Source organism: Dromiciops gliroides, chromosome 2, assembly GCF_019393635.1.
Source record: "Dromiciops gliroides isolate mDroGli1 chromosome 2, mDroGli1.pri, whole genome shotgun sequence".
In the NCBI taxonomy this organism is placed as follows: Eukaryota; Metazoa; Chordata; class Mammalia; order Microbiotheria; family Microbiotheriidae; genus Dromiciops; species Dromiciops gliroides.
The window spans coordinates 207,250,267-207,276,007 of NC_057862.1; the positions used below are offsets into that span (position 1 = coordinate 207,250,267).

The 25,741-nt window shown below is 32.3% G+C and overlaps 1 protein-coding gene across 7 annotated transcripts in view; it reads left to right on the forward strand.

Moving 5' to 3' along the window:
- NOVA1 (NOVA alternative splicing regulator 1) overlaps positions 1-25,741 on the forward strand; it is a 170,845-nt gene that overhangs the window by 3,427 nt on the left and 141,677 nt on the right. Inside the window, exons 2-3 of one of the 7 annotated variants that reach the window (XM_043983491.1) lie at positions 4,262-4,377; positions 6,130-6,209. The exons of the other annotated variants lie outside the window; for them this stretch is intronic. The gene's annotated coding sequence lies outside the window, so the exon portion shown is untranslated. The remainder of the gene's footprint in view (positions 1-4,261; positions 4,378-6,129; positions 6,210-25,741) is intronic. 7 annotated transcript variants of the gene reach the window in all.

Genomic DNA, 25,741 nt, shown 5'->3' on the forward strand with positions numbered 1-25,741 from the left:
TGGGTTAACACATGAAATTTATGAAACAAAAATGTATTATAATAGAGCTGAAGTTACTGTAAAGTTTAGGGCTTAGTAGCATGTAGTTTTGTTGATGCCTTTCCTTGTCTCCAAAACTTTTCTTTATGCATTAGGGAAGTTTGCTAACATATTCATACTCATACATTTTGAAAGGTATATTATGGTGAAAGAATCAATGTGGAATTTTGAAAACTCTTAGTAGAAATAAAAGCACTCAAAAGAGCTTGATTGCAGAATTAATAACGTAATAGTTCTGGGAAAAGAGCTGCAATGGTAAATTAAATTCACTGTCAATAGATGAAAATGAAATAGCTTCCTTGCATTATACATGAGGTGGTATCAGATGTGCAGGGATGTTACAGAAAATTGGTGTTTATGAAGGATATTCCAAATAGTAAATTAAATGCCTTTTCATTTGAATATAGTTTATTTACAGGGGGTTGGAAAGGGTGCACCAAGGATTAGGTCTTTTGTTTAGTACTCTACATAGCTGCCTGTGCTTTTTTTTTCCTGATTAAGCTGGAATTACTTTTTTTTTTAATAGTTGTAAGACAGATTGTTCAGAGAGAGCAAGAATATCCTTTAAACAATTTAACTAAAATGAGGTGAATTAAAATTTCTATTGTGCTTTGGTGATGTAAACAGATCCAATGTGAGTGAAATGGTAGGATAAAAGAAAGCTTGTATGCCTGTAACAGGTGGAATACCATTTCTAAGTCATATACTATGGAATCAATTTTAAGTATAAGGACTTGTAGCTTATGAGGAATTTTGTGTATTTTGTGCACAAGCATAATTTTAATTAGATTTTTACCATTGTGACATGGATAGACCTAACAGATATATTTATCTTGTGACAGACTTTTGATTATCTTTTTGTTTGCCTTTGTCCACAAGCCTGTGAAATGTTCAGAAGTCTTGGTATTCACCCAAGCTAACAACTTCTGTGTTTCACTCAGTGCTTCTTATTCATATAGTTTTAGTGATAGACCCTTGATCATTTTTCAGACTAGCTAAAATGTAAAGTTGGGATTCATTCCACAGAGGTGTAAGATATTTCTTAAAGGATTATGCAATAATTTGGAAGTCCATTTTGAGCTTTTTGTGTATATATGTATATATGCATTATATTTACCTATATCTGCTTATTATTGATCTCTTGTTAGCATGCATGTGTCTGTTTATATTGCATCAAAATTCATTACTGAGGCTGACATTAACAATTTGGAAAAGTTTAACATATTTTGGGAAAATATGTAATTTATTATGTAATCTAATAATAGCATCTTTCTTATAGTAAAAACAATAACAAAGTATACCTCTAAATATATCTTTCTGTATCTATTTTTTGTTTCAGTAAAAGGTTAATTTTCACCTTAGGGTATAACGTGTTCTTGCCAGGCTTAGTTAGAATTTTTCCACAGAAAAATTGATATATTTATGGAAAACATATCCTTTGGGGGTAAAATATGAGAAGCTAAAAGACAATACAAGATCATTTTTATAAATAATTTCCTACTCCAGAATAATAAAAAGCAAATTTAAAATAAACAAGTGTCTTGTGTTTTTGTTTCCCTTTATTTTCTAAGCAATTTCTTTAAAAATTTCTAAAAATACATTATCTCTCTGAACATCCTTTCACTGAAAGTATGAAATGGAATAATCAAAGAAAAATACTTTTCCAGACTGATATGAATTTAACATCCTAAATCAGATATTATATTGTAAATTGTATTTTAAAATTTCAGTTAAAAAACATGCTGTATATCAAGGAATATAATGTATATCAAGTAATATAATGGGAAATTATATATTTTCAAATGTGGCACTGGGGGAAAGGTACTACAAGTGGATGTTGTGTTTTGCTTTTCTTTGAGCCATACTGCATACTCAGTTTTTATCCAGCATTTTTTTTTCTAAGTTGGAAAGAAACACTTATTTTTAGGGATTATTTGAAGTGTGTATGGTTTTTTTTAACTAAAAGCAGTGCAAATAAAATTCTTCATGTGTTCTGTATACAGTTATCTCAAAGTAGTTTGTTATAGTAAAAACTAAATTGTTTTTTTGCAACTCATTGGATTTTAGATGAACAATTACTTTCAATTATGTAATATGTCTTGATTTGGTAATTGAGCTTTATGCAATCTAGAGGAGTTATGTTTATTTATTTATTTTTTTTATGAATTCACTGCAGTCCCTACCTCTATCAATATTTAGATGGACATCAGGAAACCTTATTGGATAATCTGTCTGTGAAACATTATATAGAAAGTATGTTACATAGATTTTAGGGGCTTTATTTACATGTTTCATTATTCCTGGTTAATTTTTGTTTGTACATGATACCTCAAACATGTTTCCTATAAATAGGAAGAATATTCTTGATATCCTATATGCCAGTCTCTGAAGGTATTGGATAACACTTGTATTTGTTTGGATAACAGTTTGATCTGAAGCTGTTCTTTATGGTTTGGAAGTTGAATTGGGTATCAAATAAACATTTTTCTCAATATTCATAAATCATATTTTCACTTTGTTTCTCTTGGTCTTATAACTTTATTATATCATTGCCTAAATTTAGTTGATTTGTGACTATTGTTGTGACAAATGTGACACATGTTTTTAGTTGATTACAAAGTAAAAACAAGAATTAGTGAATATTTACTTTGGTGAGTTCAGCATCTTACTCCTAACATTCATAATGCTTTTTTGGGGTGGGGGATGGGTTCGGGAGCGGTGAATGGCGGATGACCATTGGAGAAAACTTAGTATCCAAGTTTTGGTTTTGATGATTAGATGTTAGAAATAATGCTCTTTCTAGAGATGAAATGACTAATGTGGCTCTGAGAAGACAAGTCCCTGCTGTTTTCATAATTGCTGAAAGATCCCTGCATTATGTTAAATTTAAAATAAAACATAAATGGAATAGTGCAATTTCAGTATTTTTTATCATTAACTCCTCAAAGTGTGTTACAAATACTTTCTCCTTTTGTTGGAAAGGTAGATCAACTTAGAAGCATTGTGGTTTATGTTTCCTCACAAAATCATTTAGATAACTAGAATCACACTACTTGTAACAATAAAAGAGTCAGGGAAAAATTCTAAAGCCAAACACCACTGCTTATAGAGAGTATTCTCAGTAGGACAGCTGTCAGTTACATTGTCATTTAGTTGATTGGGGGTGAGAAGGAAGGAAATGGAGAAGCAATGATTAATTGCAATTTTTTCATTCAAAGAAAATTTAATTTTATTAGTAGTATTAATTTTATTTGTTTTGCTTATTTTTTTCTTCATTTAATACTTAACCTTATTTTGTTACTTTAAGATTTTGAACTATATTATATCATAAAGGACTTCACCAATGGCAGGACATTTCTATATCTAAAAAACATAACACTATCCACAAATGTTCTAAGGATAGTAAGAATTTTTGAATTCATTTTATTAACACATATTGACAGATAATGTAATAAGAACATCTTGAAAGAAGATATAATTGCAATAAAATAAAATATATGTTCATATTTGATTCTTTGATCCTTACTGGCATATTATAATTACTAAATTGAGGATATATTACAATAAAATTATTAATGCATGATAGCAACATTATAGATTCTTCATATTTTGTGGTAAATTAGTGTTATCAGTGGCTTTTAAAAAATTGCTATTTGAAGCCTTGTGAAATTCTGAACATTTTAATTTGTAAAAGTTAATAAGCCTATTACAAGGAAACATGCTACACAACACTCATATACATTTTAAAGAGAATTTAAGAAAGGATTAGTCTAAGTTAACATGGTAATACTCTAGGTATGTTACATGAAATATGTTGGAGATAAAGGGCTATGCTTTAGAAAATCTGTTAGTGGCTATGTGGTATCATTAAAAATTCAACAAAAAACAAAACTGTCTACAGGCATATTCTTTCCATTGTAGACTTAAAAGAAAGGGACATTTAAAACATATTACATAATGTAACCCACTAATTAAAGTTCAGTCCCTTGTTTAAAAAAAAAGATTTCTTCATAAGGGATACAAAAGTATTCCCCTCCATAAACAATGATACAGCCTTTGGTTTTCTTTCTTTTTTCTTTTTCTGATCTTTTTTTCAGTCTAGTATAGTAATTTTGGTAAAAGCACAACTTTTATGAGTTAGTGCAGCTTTTAGAAATAGCACTGGGGGATGGGGTGGGAGGTTTGTGCCTGATTGCCATCTCATTTCCATCTTTGGATACAGCTCTAGCATAAAGTTAAACAACATCTGCAGAGATCTGACTGACAAACATCTCTCTGGGACTCATCATTGCAGCCTGCAGCAGGTGCACTCAGCTATGCAGCCCTTCTCAAAAAGAGGTTAGTTTGTTCTAACATTTATCAGTAGACCAGTGGGAACAAGTGACTTTGTAGAAGAGGGGTGGTTGTCACTCGTCCAGTGCTGAAATACTACAGGTAATTGGGCTGGACTGGTGAGAACTGTGGCAGCGTGCTTCTCACGTTGCATTGCAGCTGCTCTGAAGCTTAATTAATCTGACCCTCAGAGGCCGCAGCGTCATGCTATCAAACTCTGCACACCAGAAATGGAGAGGACACCTTTTCCAATCCTTTCTGATGATGATGTTAGTAAAGTTTCTCTCTTGGTCTAGTTTTTTAAATATATAGAATAGACATGTCCACATATTTGTCTCTTAACAGGGTAATTTATTTTAAAATCTACATCCCAAAGGGAGGAATTTGTCAAAAACAATGGAAAAAGTAGAATCTTATGGGGAGGAATAAAAAAATATTGTGATGATAAAAACAATTTAAAAATTTGAATAAAGGTAGGTAGAAATAAGTTTGTAGGGAAAATCTAAATAAATTAATCTTAGTAAGTGAAATATGCATCTTAAAATGATTCTATTTTTTTACTATCACTAATACTGGTGCTTTTTGATTAGAACAATTTATCATAGCACTAAAATTTGCCAGGTATTTTGTGTTCCTGCACACGTGACAATAGAGGTACATGGAAGGTGATTGGCAAGTTCTTTTAAACTTCATCTTTGAGCACAGCTTTGTTTAACAAGTAAAACCAAAATTTAATTGTCCAACTTAAAAAAAAAAGTTTAGGAAACAATTATTCTCTGAGAAACTAGTTTGAACTTTTTTTGGGGGGGTTCCTCTTGAATCTATTTGAAATACTTTGCACCTTAATCTTTTGTTAAATGAACCATATTTGAGTGGCTACACTGAATTTAGTAAGAGGAGTTTCAGTTATGATTCCAAATCTGCACATATAGGCCTCATGTCAATATACATTAATTTCTTTTTAAATTCATAATGTAAATATAATTTTCATACTAGATTTGAGATGATCATTTTCTTTTTAGATAATTGGGTTCTACTTTAGGTGAATAGGGTGTTTAATAAACACTGTTGACTCTTTTAAATTCTGTTAACATTAGTAATTTGTTACTTTATCATCAGTTATTGAAGTATAATTCAAAGTTGGATTCTAAATTTGTACTTTTGTTTTTTTCTAGAATGACTGATAGCATAATTTTTTTCCCAGAAATTTTTATTATTTATTTACCAGACACAAGGAAAATTTAATTTGGAAGAAAGTATTTTAATTAGTTTCATTAAGTGGTATACTTTGTCTCTTGTAATGAATAAGGGGACGACATGAAATTAAACTTCTCTGGTCAAGAAGTATAGTGAAAAGTAGTGTTCCATCTTTTAACTCTTCAAAATGTTTATTATATCCTCCAGCTTAATTTTAATGATACTTTGTTCCTAATTCTACCTAATGTTGAAATTAACTGCTTATCCTTCTCTAAGGATTTCTTCTGACATAGGGATCTGTCAGTCACCTAAAATTGGCACTCAGAAATTTCACATACATAATTGCCAGTCATCTTTAGTTGTTAGTATTTCATGAATACAATGAATAAACTTAATAAAGGACAAAAGGGCCACCTGAAATAAATAATTTGGTGACACAGGCTGAGATATTTTTAATATTTAGCATTTTTAAATAACTGTGTGGATACCCTCTGGTAGAATCTGGTTGTGAGAACACATGAAATTTGCGCTCCATCATTGATCTTTTGCTGCTTCCTGCAGGGCCTGTCATGGCATCGTTGACAGGATCAGATGAAAATTGAAATCAATATCTTGAGTTTTTTAAGAACAAAATGATACAGGTAAGATTATTTGGTATGAAAATGAAATATTCTTGATCACTTTTACCAGTTTCATTATTGGTAAATTAAGGTTTTAGTAGTTTTCTTACATATTCCATGACACACTGGTCCCTCTTACTGGTATGTGGTATATTCACAATCTCTTTTCAAAACTCAAATTTTTAAATAAGAGAGTAGCATTATACACTTCTTTAAGATAACAAATATCTTGAAGGCTTTAGGGGTAACTACCTTTCTGATTTAAATAGTTTTGAAGAGTATCAAGTTGATTATACATTCAAGTGCTATGTATACTATAATGCTTACCATAGAATAATGTTACTACAGAATGAAAAACTATACTCATGAATACAATAATCTCAAATCAGTTTTCAAGTTTTAAAACTTGTATATATTTTTATTTTGATCCTCTACCAAATGGAAGTCCTTTTTTAATCTGGCTATTTGATTTCATTGATACTGCCGTCCCAAAACATGAAAAAAAGTGACATATAGTCTTCTCTAAAATTTTGATGATGTAGAGCTTTAGGACATAAATTGAGCAGAAATTAGACTTTGTCATCACTCTTTTTAAAGAGTTCATTATTTTGGCAACTCAAAAGAAGGAATAGACATCTTTGGTTTGGCTAAAAGGTTGAGACACCACTAAATTATGGAAAAAAGTCAATGCTATCAATAATGGGTATTTTGCATACCTGTATCTAATAATAAATTTTAGTAATACATATTTTAGATATTATTTGAAAGTACAGTGATATAATATACCTATGTCTATTCCTTGATTCAGCAGTAAGGCACATCATTTAATCTCAACTCTGGTAGATTTTGGAGAAAGTTTAGTTTGATAAAATCCTCCCGAACTTAGATTTGTCACCATACAGTAATTTCTTCCAGATATTTTAGGGGTAGTTTGTTGGTCTTATTTCTTCAAAGTTTGAATCTATTGTTATCATCAACTTTATTATCAAAGTTGGCTAGTTATAAAGTTTTTGGATTGATATTTCTTTAATTCTATGAGTAAATTGTATAATGTGAGGTAAAACTAACAGCAGCTCATTTAAGGAAGGCTGATGTTAATGACATGTTGATGTTAGTGGGATTGTTGGATTAATTTAAACTGGCTTTAAATAAGTTTGATTAGCATAGGACATTTATATTTTTGTTATCTTTGTCCTTGGTCTTGTTTGATTTTGTAGGGGTTTTGGGCATTTATCTGAACCTAGGTTTCCTGTTTTATTCAGTGTTGTTTGTGCTTGTGTCAATTTATCAAGACTATTGATTATCAAACTCCTTTCAGATTTGATAGGGTACTGCTATAACAACTATATATTCCATAATCTAATTAAGATGTATAGTACTTGTTTTACCTTTCTCTCACTTCTGGCTATTCATGCAATTTCCCTGTGTTCCTGCCTCAGGTTGATGAATTTCTTCCATTGTAGATCTAGCGTTTTGCCAAAGTATATGGTTTTAAATTTTTATTTCTGAAATGCAACTCTTTCCCATTTAGATTCAAATTGCTATCCCCCAAAACCAAAGTCAACTCAAAAAAAAATTACATCGATTACATCATAGCTTCCTTTTTTTTTTTTTTGTTCTACATCAAATTCACAATCCTCTTTCCTTTATTACAGGCCTAGAGGCTCTTGCTGTATTTATTTTTTCCAGTGGTTCTTTTGACTTTACCAATGCTTTTTGTTTCCCTTTATTCTCTTCTTTTAGCTTTTGCTATTTTCATATTAAATTTCATTTCTTAAATAGCTTCACTTTAATTCTCTTGGAAATTTGCATATTTGGGAGCAGTTACCCCTTGATTTTACTGGCATGAACATTATTTTTAAATTCAAATTTTTTATGAGAAATGGATTAAAATTTGAAACTTAAAGTGTGAAGGTTTCTAATTAAATTCTCCTGGCTCCATATACGATTCAGTATTTACATAACAAATACTTTTGTAAGAATTCTGCGACTTTTAATTTTCTTGTGGTATACTTGGTACACAATAAATAATATAGAACCATAGATCATATTTAGAACTGGAAAAGTCCTTTATTGCCATAGAATCAAACCTGCTTATATAAGAGAGTAGGAAACTGAGGTCCAGAGAGGGAAAGTGAATTTTTCTAGATTACTGATTCTCAGGCAATACTTTCCTAATAAATGGTTATATTATGAATGAAGTAATATATATGTATGGCTAGCTAGAGTCGGGGAACTTAAGAGATTTGTGTTTTATATTAAGTATTTAAATATTTAGTTTTTCTCAACAAATAGCTTGTAATCTTTGACTCTGAAGATATACCTTAAAAGTCAGACACCAGAGTTCTTTTTTATATATAATAAATTCTTTGTGGTTAACTTGTATCTTTGATATTGTCCATTATTGGTTCACAAGTATTTATTGGCATTTCCTGTATGCTCTGAAATGTGAATTGCATTCTTTATGAGACCATTTGGTAATCATGACTTAGAATACAATCCTTTATGAGAGGAATGTTTAACTTTTTAAACCATATATATGTTGCTGAAAAGTTAGACTATAAGTTTTTCATAAATTGAGTTATATGTTCTCATTAAATTCTGTAAGTTCATAGATGTTTTATCCATACTTAATTGGCAATGCCTTAATTGGCAGTGTTTTAAAGTTCTCTGCCATATTGTCTGTGAAGTGGTTAATGATCTGTAAACACTTATTTGTTAGAGTACCTTTCTATTGAAATGCATTTGATCATTTCATAGGAATCACACATTTTACAGTTAGAAGAGAGGTTATGAGTAACCTAGTCCAACACTTGATCTTACACATGAGGAAACTGAGGTCCTGGCAAGGTCTTTTGAATGTAGCATTTAGGAAAAATTATTAAGTTAACCAGATTACAAATTTCAATATGTTGGTTGATGTTAGATTCTGTAGTACTACAAATATAGAACCATAAAATGTTAGAACTCTACTTACTTTCTTCACCTTCCCTCTGCCTTTTTTATGGCACTAAGAGCAAACCCCACTTGAATTAATTCTCTTCATGTATAATGCTGTTTTGTTTACTAAGACAAAGGCAAAGAAGAGATTTCAAAAATAACTGTTTTATCACTTGGCTTGAAATATTGAAAGACAAAAGAAAAGGTGCTAGTTAGGTAGTAACTTGTACCGAAAAATAGACCCAATTATATTGCCTTGCTGAAATATTGTTTGTTTATTTGTTCCCTTCCTACATTTGTGATGATTTGAAAATGGAAATGTGTCTTGGGTGATTTGATTTCTATTAATCTGATACATTTCCCCACTTTTTCATGGATTTACTTTGCTTTCATCACTTTCCCACTTTGTTTTTTCATTTTTATGTGTAGAAGAAATGAGATATTAGAATAAAAAGAGAGTATTCAGAATTGACATATCAAAATGTTTTTTTCACATATTCTCTAATGGATACTTTGTTTTTGCTGTTTTTATGATTTTTTGTGATACTTGAATATTGTGTATATGGCCAGGAGTTTATGATCCTATATTTGGGAAGACTAGTTATTAAAAGACACAGATAATCTCAAGCATATACAATTAAAATCAGATGCCTTATCTCGAACAATTATTAATTGTTATAAAAAGCTTTAGTAATCAGTTTAATATCTGATTATTTTGTTGAAAATGACCCTTTGCAGACTAATTAGCATTGCTAATCTTTTTTTTTTCTGTGATAGAAGCTTAAGGACTATTTAATACCTCCCATAATTGTAAAATATGATACCAAGTTCTTTAAAACATTTTTTTTACAGCTTCCTTACTTGGTGTTCTCCTGTACCAATTATTTATCTGGAATTGGGTTGTATGCTTATAATATGTGTTGAAATAGATCCATAGTACATTCATCTTTTGCTTTCTAATAAAGCAAAAGATAATTTACATATATGTTTCAGTTTAACTCAGGGGAAACACAGACCAACTATTTTAAAATGGAAAAAAGGAAAGGTCAGTGGGTGAGATTAATAAGCAAGTGAGAAAGGTGTGGAATAGGGATAGTGGACTATGGAAAATAATTCTGTGGTTATAGGAAGAAGTTAAGAGTTCCATGAAGCCTTTTCCTAGGCCAGCTCCAAGATATAATGCTGTGGACGTCACAAATTAATTACCCAACTAAAAATATCACCTAAATTTAGATTAGAGTAGGTAGGTGGCACAGTGGATAGGGTGTTGGACCCAGAGTCAGAAAACTAATCTTTCTGAGTTCAGATCTGACCTCACACTCTTGCTAGCTGTGTGACCTTGGGCAAGTCACTCTGCCTCAGTTTCTTCATCTGTAAAATGAGCTGGAGAAGGAAATGGCAAACCACTCCACTATCTTCACCAAGAAAACCCTAAATATAGGGTCATGAAGAATTAGATTTGGCTTTTCATGAAATAAGCAAAAGCTATTCACTCTTTGTCTGCTGGTGGGGGAAACCCATCCAGAACATTTCCCGAAACACATTTATATGATACAGGTTGTCAGAAACAAGGTGTCTGATTGCTTTTAAGCTAAATGGATGGAACTGAAAGTGTGGTCACTGATGTGTTGGTGATGTTTTTTAAATAACCTGTTTATTGTCCCTAATGTGTACTTTTAAAAGTGTGTACAAATGTCACACTCCATATGCACTGTATATTCATGAATATTCAAATTTATAGGTCTGTTGATTTTTGCATGTTTTCCCCAAAAATCCCTTTTCTGAAGGGGCATATTCTATTAGTAATATGACAGGGACTATGTAAAATTATAATAACTCACATTTATTAGGTACTTTGAAATTTTCATAAGCACTTTCCAAGTATTATCCCCAGTTTACAGATGAAGAAACTATGGATTAAAGGATTATGTTACAGTTGGTCAGAGTCACAAAGCTAATATGTAGAAGCCGTATCACAATGGATAGAGAGTCTGACTTGGAGTCAGGAAAACTTGAGGTCGAATCCAGCCTTAGACACTAATCATGTTACCCTGGGGAAGTTGCTTAATCTCTCTGTGCCTCAGTTTTCCCATCTTTAAGATAGAATACAAATAACACCTTCTACTCAGGGTTGTTGTGAGGAACAAATGAGTTAACATACATACTTTGCTAACCTTAAGCACTGCATAAATGTTGGTTGTTCTTGTTAGTTATTACTTAGATGTCTCATCTGTTCAGCAAATTGTGAAGCATACAGGCTAATTAAATGTAAGATTTCAAAATAGAGTGTAGATATGTTGCTGTCCTTAGTTTAATATAGCAGTCAGTTTCCTTAATCAAATGAAATAATATGCAAATTGCTTTTTAAACAAAGTGCTATGTAAATGTTAGTTGCTATTATTAATAATAGTAATTGTTTATAATTTATGATGTTATATTGGGATTGGTTTATTTCAAGCCTTTTTTATTTAGGAAATTAGACTTTCTGGGCTATGAGATCAAGTCATGTGTTTAGTTATTAAGGTGAGAGACTTCTAGGGTTAGTGGAGATAGTTTCATTTCATTTCATCATTATCAAATGAAAAATGAAAATTCCTGACACTTTTGAGATGAAATAGGTATCAGTTTTTCAATGTTTCCATGGTTGATTCCACATTATATACTTTGTTTTAAAGTCTGTTAGTTTAGTGTTACACATTAGTTTTACACATTTTGTATGTAATTTAGTATGTGAGGAAAAAGCAAATTATAACTATAGAGACTGATGAGGTATTTTTAAAGTAATATTAAGATCTTTGCAAAATAATTTGCCATTAATGTATTAAGTAAAAACAATGAAGTCTACAGTGCTACTGTATGATTTAATGATGTTTTTGGGGGGCTGGTGGAGGAATAAGGACCAGACCTGTGAAATTAATAGAATAAAGAAACTCCAGTTACCAATAGAGTTGGACAACTATTCAGAAATTTTTTAGGGATAGAGAAGGGGCACAGTTAGATATATTGCCTAGGGTCACAGCTACTATATGTCAGAAGTCTAATCTGAACCCAGGCCCTCCTGTTTTAGAGGCTTGTTTTCCATCTATTATGCAATACTGACTCCCAAGATCTAATGCTTAAAGTGACCAGAATTCAGATGTTTTACCATTTATGGTATCTGGGATAGCAGAGGGCAGCCCTGATTATCTACATTCAATTGTTCATTGAATTGAAATAGAGACAGAGAAAAGAATGCCTTTCCCCTTTTTGAACTTATCCATCTAGGAAGAAAGAAGGAACCATTCATGATATAGCTCCTGTGAAATAGAAATAGAAGAATTATGAGTTGTTAATTGAGAGAAAAAGTAGTAAGCAAAACAAAAAGGTATAAGGGAACCTAGTAAAAAGTATTTGAGTGAAAAATCAAGAAGTTTAGGCAGTAGAAATTTATATTTGGCATCTGATAACTTTACATTACAGATATATTTATTTTTTACATATATATTGCCTATTCCTTAGGGATAGGGAGTGGACTTGTGATTTCACTTTTATACAAAATTCTATGTTGAGGAAATTCCCTCTACTACTGTAGGTCTACACCTGTTCTGCAACTTAATCTTGTTAGTATATGTGTTCATAATCTCTATTGCAGAAATCAGTGGGTTCTCAGAACAGTGGTCTTTTATCCATTTTATAATTCTGAAAAACAAAGATCTGTTAAAAATTTTGTTTTCACTTAGGAATTCTTAGAAATGTCTAGAATATCTAGTTTTTGTGCCAACTCATCACAGCCGTAAATGAATATAATCATCTATTTGTGGGAAGTACTGTCCTACTGAAGGTGTTTTAAATTTAACATGGTTTGGGCAGCTAGATGGCGCAGTGGTAAAGCACCGGACCTGGATTCAGGAGTACCTGAGTTCAAATTTGGCCTCAGACACTTGACACTTACTAGCTGTGTGACCCTGGGCAAGTCACTTAGCCCCCACTGCCCTGCAAAAAAAAAAAAAAAATTTAACAAAATTTAGGTTAAAAGCCTAAATGATTGGGATGTGTTAGGAGAATGAATGCATCTTGTCAAAACTTAAAATTGATTTTTAAATTCTTGTTACTGGTGTCACATCATCACCTTAAATTTTTAACTCTCAGTTATAGAAATTTGGTAGGGTTTTATTATTATTTAATAGACTAACACCCAAATGATGCTTTGTTAATTTTAAATCAGTCAGTCAATTAACATTCATTTAGTGTCTACTAAGTGCTGAGCACTATGCTAAACTGTGGGATACAAAGATAGGCAAAAAACAGTCCCTTTCATCAAGGTGCTCACAATCTAATGGTTTAAATTTAAATATTTCCAGAAGGACAATTCTTTCTGAAAAATATTTGCTACTATTTTCAATTTGGAAAAGATTTAAAATCTGTGTGGTACTTCATATTAATAAGAGAGATCTTTAGCTACTTATACAGAGAAACATTAAAAAATGAACAGCTGAAGTGACATTAAGCACCAGCTGGAGATTTGAAATCAAAATATTCCACATGTCATCTGTATTGAAGTGCTATTAAGGATTAGGTAATACCAATTGTAAAGCTCAAGGTTAACAGGCACATAAAGAAGAGAATACAAGTAAAAGGATCCCTTTCAAACTTTTGTTTAAATTCCACTGTTCTTGAAATGTTTTAAGGAAATAGAAAAAAAAAAGTACTTGCAGTGTCCTATGATGGTTAGAGAGCTTGGGTTAAAGCCAGAAAGACAAGTTCAAATTCCAGCCTTTTGGTACCCTCTGCAGCCCTCTGCAACTTTCCTAGACTCTGAAGTAGAAGAAAACAGTTTAGAACAGGGATACTGGGGTGTGTGTGTGTGTGTGTGTGTGTGTGTGTGTGTGTGTGTTTGTCCCCAACACATATGTGACTGAGGATGTAACTTCTCAATGCCCTAAGCAACTATCCCAGGCTTTGAATTGTAGAACAGTTGCTTATCTGTGTAAGTGTAGGGAGTTTCCTTACTAGAAGCTTCCTATGCTGATGGGTGGATCAAAAATAAGAGGGAGAAGCTATAGGAACATACCTATGTAGCTTTCTTTTACACTTGTTACAATATTGAATTGTAAATGACACAGGATATATTAGAATAGAAATTTTGAATTTAGAAAGCATTTCTGTATAAAAATGGAAATAAATACTTTATTTAGAAATTATTGCCCTTAATAAAAGTTCTTTTTATATTTAATAATACCTTCTTAACTAGTAAGTATCAGCCAATTGAATCTAATTGAACTGCATTAGTAGTATGACCTCTGCTTTTGAAATTAGAACTTTTATGTCTTTAAAAAAGGCGTGTCATGTTGCTTTCAAAACACCATCACATTTTTAGATAGAACGTTGGATTTGACATCTTGTTTAAAAACTAGAACAGCTCTGCATATGAAAACACAAACTGTGATAATGAGATAGATATGCCATATGTGGTAGTTTAGGTTGGCATATATTGCAAATGGCATGTTTAATGTACTGTATTATCAGGATTAGTAATTTTACAGTTGAAGACTGCTACTTTTATTATATTGGCTCCTGCTGTTGGGCCTATAGTTAATGCTGACAAAACCTTTTTTTTATAAATTCTTGTTTTTAGCTATTATAAAAATCTGTTCTGGGCTGAAATTAACTACATGGGGTCTCAATCTTGGTAGTAACTAACTTATTTTATGAAGTTGGCACTAAATTAATGAGAAGTTTTGAAAGTTACTTGAGTGAAGAATTTTATATACTCTTAAAGAGAATCACATGGCACCGTACCCATGGACTATATTAGTTCGTGTTGAATTAAACCAAAGAAGAATTAATGGTAGCATAGTTATTATGACAAAGGATAGATTAATAAAGAAACATTCTGTATTATGAAGTTTGGGGCAGCTACATAGAGTAATACATAGAGTGTTGTATGTGGAGTCGGAAACCCCCGTTTAAATTTTGATTCAGAAACTTGTCTATGTGACCCTTGGTAAGTTTTTTGAGCTGAGCCTCATCCTCACTTTCCCCATCTGTAAAATGGGATTAATAATAGCATCATCCTTATATAGTTGTTGGGAGGTTCAAATGAGATAGCATGTAAAAGACTGCTTTGAAGTGCCAACTCTGTCATTACTATTATGGTAGAGATATTAGTTAATTTTATTGTTGGAAAACTTGAAAGTTGCTGCAATTTATTTTGTGGCAGTAAGATATCAGTTAGCTTCAAAATAAGATTCTAGTTTTCCCCATATATAATATCACTGATTTTGATAAACACTATTTCTTATCAAAGACACTTTCCTAAATAACCCCCCTCTCCCCAAGTGCCAGTTCCACAGGTTAGATTACAATACAGATAAAAGAAACCAACCCTTTTTATTTGGAAATTTAAATGTTGGGTAAGGGAGGAGTGGTAGACTTAGCATTTAAATAATTAAGAATAATATGTAATTTTTACCAACATGAATATTAATACCTTGAAATTAGGATCATAAGATTTGGAGATAAAAGGAACCTTAGAGGGCATCTAGTCCAAACCTTTCTTTTACAGATGTGGAAATTGAGGCTTAGATAGATTAAATAATACCAGCTTAAGTGACTTGCCCAGGGTCACACAGCTAGTAAATGTCAAGTATCTGAGGCCAGATTTGAACTCAAGTACTCCTGACTCCAAGGCCAGTGCTCTAACCACTGTGCCACTTAGCTGCCCCTCTGTTTTGCCCTTTTAATGAACTTCCCTTGAGGAAATTCTGTTTATCAAAATGGACTGGCAAATGCTTTGCAATACATATATATATATATATATGTATATGTATATGTATATGTATATGTATATGTATATATATATATATATATATGTATATGTGTGTATGTGTATTTTTTTGGTGAGTCAGTTGGGGTTAAGTGACTTGCCTAGGGTCACACAGCTCGTAAGTGTTAAGTGTCTGAGGCTGATTTGAACTCAGGTCTTCTTGACTCCAGAGCTGGTATTCTATTCACTGTGCCACCCAGCTGCTCCCCCAACTTATATTCTTAAAGAGTTACTTAAGGCACTAAAGTCAGCATTTGAGCTTAGGTCTTCTTGACTCTGAGCATGTCTATCTACTACACCATGCAGTCTTTCAAATTATTATTAATTATAAGCAAGGAATGAAAACACAGAAAGATTAAGTCACTCGTTCAAGTGCAAGTCATTCTACTTCCAGCCCTTGACTTTAAATACATTAAACTAAGTTAGAACTGCATTTAGAAACCATCCAAAATTTACAGAAGATTGACTGAAGAGAATGTGGTGACCTAAACACTGAAATGAGAAGGCATGAGATTAAGAGTCACTGACTGTGAAAGTCACTTAACTGCTTCAGAACTCTACAGTGTTAATTGAAGGAGTTGGATTAGATGATCTCCAAGGTTCTTGGCTACAAAATTCTGTGACTGTCAAACTGTATGTATATTTTGCTTTTAGGAACATCAATACTGGTTTATATAAAATACTATATGTATGTATATGTGTATTGTATTATATATATGCACATATACATATACACATATCTACCTACCTACGTACATACATATATATGTTCTCTGAATCTTACTTTGGATCCTATAAACTGGAAGGGAATTTAAAGATTATCTAGTTCAAATCGTTCAATTTTCAGAGAATGAAATAAGAGAACCAAATGGTCACATAGTAGATAAACTCAAATTAGAAGTCAAACTTTCTGACTTTTAATTCAGTGCCTCTTCGACTGTACCATACTTCCACTAAAAACAATATGACACTTTCATAATAAAATAATTGAATAAAGTATGATTATAAGTGTTCCCCCCCCCTTAAGGGGTATAGTGATACAAATTTACAACAGTAGCATAGACAATTTATTTTTAAATTTTATTTTCTACTTGTTCTACAACATGGCATCATCAAAAGAATTAAAACTATGAACTTTCTGTTGATGGATTGACAAATTATTTCAATTAGTTATGGACTCAAATTGGTAAACTAATTTTTTTTTTTTTTTTTTTTTTGCGGGGCAATGGGGGTTAAGTGACTTGCCCAAGGTCACACAGCTAGTAAGTGTCTGAGGCCGGATCTGAACTCAGGTACTCCTGAATCCAGGGCCGGTGCTTTATCCACTGTGCTACCCAGCTGCCCCCTGGTAAACTAATTTTTACAAAATGTAGACTTGGTGGCAGAAGTATGAGCATTCAGATTCAGAGTAAACCTCCTCCTTCCTATAAGTTTTCTATTTTGATCTTAAATTAATATATCCCATTTTCTACTGATAGATTTGGTAGAATATTAGTTCTTTAAGGGCATGGATACCTAATAACCTAACTAACCCAAATTCTTGGAACACCATAGGTACTTAATAAATTCAGATTGAATTGATCTTTTCCTGTATGGATTCATCTCATATTAGAAAAATAATAATTGATGACAGTGCTACAAAATTTGAAATTGTCATAACAGCAATAAAAAGTAAAGCTTTTCTAAGTTCAACATTAAAGTATCTCTTTTGTACTTTCCTGTTTTTATTATTGATAGACATTCTTTGGCATTTTGAAAAAGTTGTTTTTATTGTCATTATCAGTAGTCTGTATCTGTAATTGGCATAAATGTAGGACACTCCTCAGTAGGTATGGCGATTCTCCTTTCCCCACCCTTAAACCCCAGTCTACATATCGTTTATCTTTTCTGTAATTTATATTCTTAGAGTGTTGTCTAGGAATACTTAGAAGTTACATGACTTGCTCCCATATCAGAAACAAAACTTGAACTCAGGTCTTCATAACTCTATTATAACAAATTGCCTCTAAATTAATTTATACAACTAAAACTTGGGAAATATTGATTTTTATTTTTTGCATTATCAAATTGAGCCTTTCATTTCTTATAAACTAATTAGTTATTATATTCTACTGGAGAATTAGTATAATTATCATTATTCTTTTATAGCACGAAATCTCAGCTTTTGTCTCTATCCATGGAAATTAATTGCTGAAATTATGGACAGGACTTGTTATTATGCTCCTTTAATTGTAACATGTCCTTGTGGCATAGATCCATGGATAGAAATCTCTGGTAGTATTAAATCCACTTTTTAAAATGTGCATTATTATTAGCGGAAACATGTCACAACCTATGAATATACAGTGTGTTCTTTGGGCCACTGAATTTTTATTCTGTTTGATTTGCCATAGTTTTTGGTGCTCCATGGGTTGTAGAATATTGAGACAGAATATTGATGTCAAAAAGATAGGCTTTTTTGTCAGGGAAGGAACAACTCTAGATAACTGAAAGTGTTGTGTAATTTACAGTTACAATCCTTGTTATTAAATAGAATTTTAAATTTTATCACATTCTTATGCTGAGTTTATTGGTTTGTTTAGTTGTCAGATCGTTTTTGTTAGGCTCCCACTTAATCATGTGTGTATGTAAACATCATTGAATTAGAAACTTTTTCTACTCTACTTGAGAAGGTATAAACAGTTTAAGATTATTTACTGTCTAATTGAGATGAGAATGAAACCTACAAGTTTATTTAATTGAATATTCAAAGTTTTTACTGTCTTTGCATCTGTAGTTTTCACATTATCCATATATTGTTTTTACATTTCACCTTAGGGTTTATGTTCTGTGTTAATTAAGGCTTTTTTATCTGAAGCCCTATATCTTAAAAGACATAGGTTTTATCAATCTTATTTTATATTATGCCGCCTTTCATACATTCATCAAAATTAATGTTATGGGTTTTTTAATTGTCCTATCTAGTTATTTTTTCTTTAGTAAGTCTGTGTAATATTGTGTTTTGACAATGAAATGCAAATCCATACATAAATAGCATAATGTGGAGAATGCTAACTAGCATCTTTTTCACTTGTTTACCTTTATTTCACAAATAAAACTAAAATTCACCTTCTCTCAATCCTACTCAGTTGTGTTTATAAAAGACAAAAATTTCATTCTACCCCACAGTAGTGTTGTCATATCCAAGAATCATTAATATAAAGGTGTATAAGAACCTCTTCAAGAGTCATTGATATAAAGGTGTGTAAAAATCTCTTTTCTTTTGACCTAAAGGAAAATACATACATACACACATACTGACAGACAGACAATGCATACATACAGTAAAGGTACCTTGACCAAGTGTGAGATACACACACACACCTCAGAATAATATTCTTAAATACATAAAGTAAAATATATAGGAAAATATACTGAAATATATTTATCAAATTATTAAGAAAACAAAATGTGTGTTTATGTGTCTTTGTATAGGTTTATGTAGCTATTGCAGGTATTCTTAATCTGGGGGCTGTGAACTTGTTTATATTTCAATATAATTATTTTCCTATATATTTTACTTCATGAATTTAATTTATTCATGAATTAATTTATTCTTGAGAGGTTCCTTGACTTTATGAGGCTTTCAAAAGGGTTCCATGACATAAAAAAAGGTAAGAATCTCTGATATAGAGCTATTTGTCGTTTCTTCATCTAGAACAGGGTTTTCTTGTGCTTTTAAATAACTTAAGAGATCATTAGGCAACATTGTAACATTCAAACACTTAGGTCTTTGAATTTTCTGATTAAACCTTTCATACTTTCTTTAAGATTGCTGAATTGAAAAAGTGATTAAAAAGAAAAGCCAACTGTCATTTATTTGTTTACTAAATTAAGGAAAATCTTCCCAAATCTTGTTTTTGAGATTTTATTAACCTATTTAGACAAAATAAGTAGCAATATCTGGAGTCCATATAATCCACTACCTGTGTTTTCTTAAGGAAGAAATAGGATATGTGTGTATAATATACATACATTAACTTATATAAATGTCATATCTATAGATCTATATCTATACTATAGTGTGTATAAACTGATAGATGTATATGAATATATAGATGTATATACTCATTTATATGATGTATATTTGAGAAAAAAAAAACTTCCTCATATAATTGATGCCTGATTGGTGGAAAGATTTGTTCTTTGCAATTCTATAGTAATTTATTATGTGGTTAACTTGACAAGAAATTACCATGGTTCATTGTTCATTGCATGAGTAACCTATACTCCCACCGAAAGATACAAAGCACTAAACTCAAAATACAAAATATTTAGGAAGCAAACATATTAATCCACTTTTTTGTAGTTAAAGTAAAAAAAAAAAACAAATAATGAAATGCGTGTATAGTACTTTTGAAGTGTATAGTACATTTTAATAAGAATATTGAAAAAACAAGCTAAGGAATTATTTGATTATTTTTGGAATATTATAGGGGAATATATTTTTAAACATGTCTTTTAAATCTTTTAAAAAAATAATATTTTTAAAAGTTGTTTGAGGTAACTGAACAAATCACTTATGTCATAACCTAGAGTGGTTCTGTAATTTATGCTACATATTTAACAATGTAAATGTTTGCTAGGAGAAGCAGCATTATGTAATTTAAAGGCAGTTAAATGTGAAGTCAGAAGACATGGGCTAAGATACCACCTCTGACAACTTTTTGACATGGGGACAGTCACTTAAACTCCTGAGACTTAAGAATCCTTCTTTGTAAAATGAAGTGGTTGGCCTTGGTGGCCTCTAAGGTTCCCTTCTAGCTCTCTCTCTATGATCTATACTTTGTCAAGTGCTTTCCCGGTCCAACTCTGAGATCCTATGATCCTAGTTTATTAGTCTTATTTCTATAAATTAGTTTGAGAGTGAGAGTAGGAGGGAGAGATTAGATACCTTTGTATCTACATACTTAAAACATTTTTTATCCCAACTGAGATTACTTCTGTAAAGTAATTCAAGCAAATTTTAGTGCAGACCTTTAAAAGTCTTTTTTTTTTTTTTAAGTCTTCCTCCTTGTATTCAAAATATAGGCTTATTCTTCAGGCAGCTTCTCTTGATTGCCTTTGTGCCTGGTTTATCCTTGTTTTTAGTTCTCTTTCCATTTTGTTATTGCAATTTGAATATGCATGTATTATGATTGTATTCAAATGATTTAAATATTTTAGAAATTAAATATTTATTATTGTTATAACAACATGGCAAAGAAAGCTGTAGTTATGGTTTTATGTTGTTTATGCCCTTGAGACCAAAAGTCCTGCTTAGAGGGTAATTGGATCAAAAATATCTCCAGTTTTTTTCTAGGAATTTCTGAGTTTCTCTAGTAGAAAAAGGAAAATTTTAGAGAATTTAGATTAGTCTTAGATTAAATTCAAATTGGCATCTAAAGACTGGATATTTGAATCCCTTAAAATATTGAATATTCTGGCAGGAAAGCAATAATTCTTTCAGATTATTTGTTAAATTCTATTTCTTTTACTTCCAAAGGCAGCTTCTCTTAGCTAGAATAATATAAGGATCAAAACTTTTGAATCCTTGAAATCATATATTTGACCATGTTATCTACATAGATTGATCTTTTGAGAAAAAAACATGATAGCATAATAATACACATGTATACTTAATGGAATAATACACATGTATACTTAGTATTATTACCTTTTTTCCTTTTTAAGAGGGGTATCCAGTTTAAGTTAATCATTGAAGAACACTTAGATATTTACATATGCATGCAAATACAGAAAATGCCTGTAATTTGTTTTGGCTCTGTAGCTATGAATCAGTTTTATTTTATATAAAATATGGCTAATCTAGTTGGAGTAGATCTATTTCAGCGGTTTCACATAAGCCTCAAATGAGATTATTGTATGTAAAGTGCTTTTTAGATTTTAAAATACAAGGTGAATTATTATTATTTGCATATTATTTATTAAACTCCTATTCCCCCCCCCAAACTTCTTTCCTCCTCTAAACTGTTTTTATTTCTCTATTTCTATTGATGAGCTGACCCTTCTTTCAGTCACCCAAATTTACAAGCTTGGAGTCATCCTTGATTCTTCTCTTCAGGATGCAGTTTTGTCAAGTTGTCATATCCACCCCCTTCTCTCCACTCATGCAGATTCTATCCTATTTCAGGCCATTCTTACTTCTTGCTATATTCTCGCAATAATATCTTAATTGTTCTCCCTGCTGCCAGTCTCTTCCCTTCAATCCATTTTACACATTCTTCCCAAAGTGCCATTCCTGAAACAAATCTGACCATATCATTCCTCAACTCGGAAAGTCTTTGGCGACTCCCTGTTGCATCTGGGATAAAATATAAAATTGCCAATTCTGACATTTAGAACCTTCCAAAATCCCACTCCCATGTACCATTACAGTTTTATTTCATGATATGACCCATCTCATATTTTTCGATCTAATTAAGCTGGCCTGCTGTCTCTTCCTTGTACACATTTCATTTCTAGGCTCTGTACCTTTGTGCAAGTGATCCCACACATATAGAATGGATGTCTTGCTCTCTTTCCACTTGTAAAATTTCTAGTTTCCTTCAGAACACAACTCCAGTGCCATCTTCTACATGAGACCTTTCCTGATGTTTCTGTTCCTGTCCCTCAGTTATTATCTTTCCCTCCCTCTTGAAATTATTTTGTATATACTTTATATGTCTTAATCTACACACATGTTTTAACTTCCCATTATAAATGTAAAGTCCCTGAGGGAAGACACTTTCCCTTCCCTTCCCTTCCCTTCCCTTCCCTTCCCTCCCCTTCCCTCCCCTCCCCTCCCCTTCCCTCCCCTCCCCTCCCCTCCCCTCCCCTCCCCTCCCCTCTCCTCCCCTCCCCTCCCCCTCCCCCTCCCCCTCCCCTCCCCCTCCCCCTCCCCCTCCCCCTCCCCCTCCCCCTCCCCCTCCCCCTTCCCCTTCCCTTCATCTTTGTATTCTCAGCATTGATCATAGTAAAGTGTATGGAGTAGGTGTTTAATAAATGTTTACTTAAAGTGAATTGAATTAGTAGATAATCATAGGCAGTTTCCTGGGACATTTTGAGGTAGCCTAAGACCCTGTAATGCAATACTGTAGTGTAATCATGCTGCTCTTTCTTATAGGGATTATGATCATAAAGTGTTATGATTTAACCTTATAGACCTTTATTAAGCATCTGTTGTTATCTCATTTGAAGCACATTATAGCTTTGTGAAGTAAATGGTGCTAGTATTATTATCCTAATTTTACAGATAAGGAGATAAGCTTGTGGAGGTTAAGTGTCTTGCTCCATCAGATCTTCCTGAGAAATAACAAAGCCAGGATTTGAATGTGGTTCTTTTAGTTCCATATGTCCACAGTCTAAAAACCTTCTTGGTCAATAAAAACTACAGGGATTGAGGAATAAAATTTAATTAATGATTGTTATTGTGTGGATCTGGGTTTATTAGGAATTTAAGTAATAACTTGTCTTCATATTGCTTCTTTTATGTGAATAATATTGTCTTGTATTTTATTTCTGTACTTCCATATTCTCAGAAGCCTCAAGTATTCTGTTCACCCTCTCAAAGTTCCCACTTTTTCTTGAATAATTAGGTAGATGGTAACAGAATGTGATAATTCAGGCACACAATGTTCCATATTTGTAGAGTTACTAAATAGTAGAACCCCTGTTCACTTGTTTCTATTACTGACAAACTCTCAGAATTGGGATTGAGAGGACATCTAATCATCTAACTTGTACCTAAATAAGAATGAATCCCTTCTTCATACTTCATACTCCCCAAAAGTAGTCATTTCTGATTGAAGACTTCTGTAATGATAGAGAACTCACTGTCTCACAAGGCATGTTTGAATGGCCGTAATTGTTAGGAAAATGTCTTCCTTTTTCTAAGCCTAAATTTTCCTCTCCACATTTTCCACCTATTGCTTCTATTTCTGTCTTCTGAGGCCAGGTGAGCAAGTTTAATCCTTTTTTATAAATGACAACCCTTCAAATACTTGAAGTAGAACACAACCATCCTGTCCCCTCTGAGGATTTTCTAGGCTAAAAAATCCCATTTCTTTCAAATGAACCTTATGTGACATAGGCTTGAAGTGCCTCATCATTTTAGTTACCTTTTCTGAATGCTCTCTCCATCTCGTCAATGTCCTTGCTAAAAAATATGGCACTGATAACTGAATACTGTATTGCAGATAGCACACCACCAAGGCAAAGTGTCTTGCCTTTATTCTTGACATTATTCTTCTCTTGCTTGAAGCCTAAGATTATGTTAAATTTTTTGGCAGCCATATCATATTATAGACTCATGTTAACTTTCTAAAACTCAAGATCTTTCTTGAAGGACCTATTTTGCTAGCCATGCTGCCCACATCTTATAAATTTTAGGGTTTTCTGAAGCTGAAAAAGGCAGTTTTAAATAGGGGATACAGTTCTGGACTTGGAAGCAGGCTAGCCTAGGTTCAAACTTGTCTCTTGATACCCCCTGTGTTATTCTGGGCAAATCTGCAAATTCTCTGAGATTCAATGTCATCTTTGGTAATATTAGAGGGCTATATGAGGGCTTTTCATTCCCTTCCTGCTCTAAATCTGTCATCTTATTATCCCCAACGTGTTTTGTCTCATTTTTACATTCCTATTAATGTCTTTTTGGATGAGGACTGATTAGCATTTTAGTGACCACTTCAAACTTGCCATCTGCAAATTTGATAAGCATACTACATAGCCCTTCCTAGAAGTCAGTGCATAAAAATGTTTACCAGAATAAGGACAAAGATAGAAGCTGGGTAGCCCACTAAAGACCCCACTCCAGACTGAATAAATCTGGTGATAACTACTGATCAGGTTTAGTTAGTGAAACTTTTCCAAATCCACCTAACTAGTTGTAATATCATCTAATCCTGATATTTCTATTCACAGGGACACTGAAATAAGAGTAATTTACCACTACACTCTCAGCTGTTAAAGAATGTCTTCATGTGAATTGCTTGATTTCTTAGGGAGGAATGGGGAGGGAGGGAGGAAGAGAATTTGAAACACAAAGTTTTAAAAAAAAATCAGTGTGAAAATTTGTTTTTACTTGTAACTTGGGGAAAGTTCTAAAGAAAAGAAAAAAATAAATTAAAAAAAGAATGTCTTAATGGAAATATGGAGGTTAGGAGACAGGTGAATATTTGCATGGTGAGAATTTGGAAAATGTGAGCAAGGGGACATTCAGGCATAGTGTGCTGCTTAGGTGAAACATACATACAGGTAGGAGGAATGAAATGGTTGAATAAATTGCCTGGATATTAAGGAAGGGGGTTATTGCTAAATGGATAAAGGGAGTGAATACTATAAAAATGATCAAATCAGAAAGTTGATTTAAAACTTTTATCCTAATATCTATAGCTCACTCATTTAGAATTTAGTGGTACCGTGTAAAAAATATGCTATAATATAATTTGAAGCTGGTTTAAAGTTAAAGAAATAAATTGCATACTTAGAATAACATTAGAAAAACTATCGACTGTGATATTCAGTTCTGCAAGTATTTATAAGGTTTCTGCCCTGTGAAAGTCACTGGAGATATACAGTAAAAAATGAAACAGTTCCTTCTTTCAAGATCTGAGATTCCAACAGGGGGCAAAGAAAGAGGGAGGAGGTTGGAGAATGTATGAGATAACTTGCGACTTATATGACCTTTCACAGTCACTTAAGCTCTGTGGGATTCCATCCCTTCATCTGTAAAATGAATGGCTTAGACTAAATGGCCTTTAAGGTCCCCTTCCAGCTCAAGTTGTGTGTT